This window comes from Myotis brandtii, unplaced genomic scaffold (genome assembly GCF_000412655.1).
Source record: "Myotis brandtii unplaced genomic scaffold, ASM41265v1 scaffold411, whole genome shotgun sequence".
Taxonomy (NCBI): domain Eukaryota; kingdom Metazoa; phylum Chordata; class Mammalia; order Chiroptera; family Vespertilionidae; genus Myotis; species Myotis brandtii.
This window is the reverse complement of record NW_005365804.1, coordinates 1105965-1109859: the sequence shown is the minus strand read 5'-3', so window position 1 is coordinate 1109859 and position 3895 is coordinate 1105965.

Below are 3895 nucleotides of genomic sequence, written 5' to 3'. Positions count from 1 at the left end.
CCTCCCCCGGGCGCCCAGCAGCCTGCGGAGAGAGCACAGGGAGACGAGGTTGAAAAGACCGCTGGCCGAACCAGATCTAGAGGGTCCGCGCCAACTCCCATGGCTCGCGGGGGGTGGGGGTGGGTCCTTATCTCCATTCAGGGTAGGGAGGCTCTGAAGGGGGCAAAACGCCCTCCAGGTGTGTCTGCAGCACCATGTGGATATCCCACATCGAAACCCCTCCACTAGGAGCCTGACAGCTTGTAGACATGGAGGAAGCATGAGTCAGTGGCATCTCTGTAAATCTCATCAGAGGGGACCCTGCCGGTCACCTGTGACAAGTTAGGTTTATGTGTCAAATTCTCTTCGAGTCAGCTCATTCACGTATTCAAACTAGCCTTCCCTCCAAGCCTACAACACAGCAGGCAACTGGCAAGGAGTTGAGATACACAAAGCTTCATTCATTCATTTAATAATTATTTATTGGGTGCCTGCTGTGTGCCAAGCACCTATGGGGGGGGGTCTCTTTGATCAGGAGTAACAGGGCCTCAAAGCTCCCTCTGGGGAAGGAGGTAAACACTGCAACAAATGTTCCCGGTCACAGCGGGGTGCAGGGAGCGGTGGGAGAATGGGGGTGGGTGGGGAGCACGGGGCTGGATGGGAAGCTCCATAGGTCCCTTATAAACTGAGCAGATGAACAGAACAGACTTTCCGCATTCACGGCACAAGCTTTTATTGAGCACCTATTGTGTGCAGAGCAGCCTCGAGGGCCTTTAAGGTGACTAAGCTACAGACTCAGACTCAGACAAACGTGATACCGTTTACAGAAGAAGCCACGTCAGCTCAAAAGAAGCAACTCGGGAGTTTGCTTTTGGTTTAAAATGGAGTTGGAGATGCCCAAGGGCTTCCTCATGGCCCTGCCTGGGTTGAAGACCACTTTCCCTTGTCTATCACTGCACTGACTGCTTGCTACCAAGCACTCAAGATATCTGTTCTGAACATAGAGGGTGTCCATCTCCTCTGACCCCCTATGGCTCCCCGGCGCGGAGTTCACAGCATGCTCCTCTTTTTAAAAAATATATACATATATATATGTATATTTTTATTGACTTCAGAGAGGAAGGGCGAGGGAGAGAGAAATAGAAACATCACTGATGAGAGAGAATCACTGATCAGCTGCCTCCTGCACGCCCCACACCAGGGATCCAGCCCGCAACCCGGGCATGTGCTCTGACCAGGAATCGAACCGTGACCTCCTGGTTCATAGGTCAATGCTCAACCACTGAGCCACACCGGCCGGGCAGCATGCTCATCTTTGCAGCCCCACAGCACCAGGCCTGGAGCTACAGCTACACCCGGATCAAATAGCCGGCGATGGCTTTTTGACCGAATGCCCTGAAGTAAACGCAAGCAAAGGCTCGCACTGACACCTGGGAGAGAGCAAGGCTGGACATGGAGACTCAGAGCTGGGAGGCCACTGTGCCACAGGCGAGGACACAATCACCAGGGGTTATGCACGACGAGAGGCAACCAGGAGGACAGAGCTCACTCCTGGTGGGAGGGGAAGCTGAAGAAGGAAGGTGGCAGGAGCACCAGGCGGGAGCAGAGTCCTGAGGGGACGAGTAAGCGGGAAGGAGAGGATGGTTACTTCCTGGAGACATGCCTCCGAGGGGTCAAACTGGAACAAAGACCCTGGGGGCTCTTTCAGGGAGAATGTCCTTGGAGCAAGATGGGCAAACCAAGGGCTGGGCAGGGGCTCCAAGAAGCCCCCGCTTCTTCCTCTTTGGGGAAGCTTGGCGAGGGTGGGAAGGAGAGGCTGGAGCCAGAGGATGTGGCATTGAGGAGCCATTGGAACACGCTGGGTGGACAGAGGGGCGGGAATGGTGGAGGCCCTGAGAGACAGAAGACGTGAGAGTGTAGGGACAGGTGGTGGCCCGGAGACACGGTGACCGATGTTCGCAGAGCTGAGCCCTGGGAGAAGGCCAGGCTTCTGACTCCTGGTCCCTGCCTTCCTTGACTGAGGCAGACGACCTGCAGGAGGCGGCTCCCAGGTGCAGTCTCACTGGGTTGGAGGCAGGACTGTGGGCCGAAGGGTAAGGGGCAGAAGCTAATCCAGGTACGTGGGCCGGTTCCACTGAGGAACTGGAGATGGGCCAGAGTAGAGCGGAAGGAACCAGGGGGAGCAGCCAGACAGCCTCTTCTCCAGGCTGCTTGGCACCGAGCTGGGCACACAAGCAACCTGGATGACCAGGCACCCGATGGGCCAGGAGGGAGAGACGGGCTCCGTCTGCTTGCCGAACAGGACACTGAAGGTCAATTCCACGGCTGAGGGGAAAGACTTTCAAGGAGATCGGCTAAGTCTGAGGGGCAGGGACCGGAAAAGACAATATTCCTGTGGCTTTCTGGAAGGGAAGTCGGGGAGGCAACCAGGAAGATCTCAGGAAGAAAGAGGAAGGGTGTGTGCAAGATCCTGAAGAGGAAAAAGCAGCTGAATTTAGCAGAGGGCAGCGTGAAGGTCAAAAGTACCAAGGACTCAAATAAGCCCCAGGCTGGGGCTGCTACCCACCTGGGGTGGGCTAGGGGGGATTGTGCTGGAGTGGCAGTGACCGGAAGCTGGTCCAGAACCTGGCTCTGCCACTCACTAGGTGTGTGACCTTGGGGAATTTATTTTGCCTCTCTGTGCCTCATTATCTCCATCTGAAAATGGGGAGAACGCAGCCGCACAGGGCCGGTAGAAGGATCAGACAATGCATATCTCCATCTGAAAATGGGGAGAACGCAGCCGCACAGCCACCACACAGGGCCGGTAGAAGGATCAGGCAATGCGTAGATAACGACTTCAGAACAGTACAGGCCTATACAAAGAACTCACACATTTCTTTTTTCAGAACTCCCTTCCAGGCATGGATGAATGCAGAGGGGCTGGCTAGAGGGGAGGGGGGGGGAGCCCTCCCTCTCTGGGTCCAGGCCATGGAGGAAGAGCTGCAGCCCCCGTCCCTCCAGACCAGGGATATTGCAATGACTGAGGGACAGACCTAACAACTGCCCAGGGACTCCTGTTGGGGAGGGCTCAGTCTCCCTGGGAGAACCCGCAGAAGGTCAGGGAGGTTGGCCAGGAGCTAGGACCGCCCCTACACGCAGTCACCCATCCTGGGTTTTCCAGGACAACCCAGAGTTCAAAACCTCTGCTCCCTTTAGTGCCCATAAGGACGGCAGAACTAAGCACCCTGTGTCCCTAAAGTCCAGTCACTGAGAACACAGGGCTCCATTCTGAAGCCGCATTCCTTGCACATGACTCTCCCTGGCCAAGGAGACGGCTACTTTATCAAGGGCAAGGGGAATACGGTGGGCAAGGAGAGGCGCTGGGCCAGCCTGAGCCCGGTAAGCCAGGGACGGTGACAGACCAGGGGTGGCCGCCATCCGCAAGCTGGAGACACACGTGTTGGGGGCTGGGGGAGTTCTTGAGTATTTAAACACAGCTGCCTCTTTAACATCTCCCAGGGCCAGGCCCTCCACTGCGCCGGAGTTCTGCCCTAACTCACAAGTAGGGGTGGAAGGAGGTGGCCTCTGGCTGCCGCTGTCACTCGCTCAAGTCTCCCACTGCCCGGGAGGCACCGGCCCAGGCCCTCCTTCCTAACCGCGGGGCTGGCCCGCACCCCCGGCCCTGCGAGGGGGGAAGCGAACTGCCCAGGGTTCGTAGGTGGTGGGAGGGGCAGAAACTGCAGCCTTCCAGGGAGCCCTGGGTGCGGGGACCTCTGCAACGGGAGGGGGTGGCGCTGGCGGACACGCGGTTCCTCCGTAGGGTCCCGCATTGCCGGGCCAATGAAAAGATAAAACGGGGGCCCCGAGGCTGCTCGAGGGGACGTGCCGTGCCGCCCCATGCCCTACCCTGGACCAGGCCCTCGGCTCCGGCTGG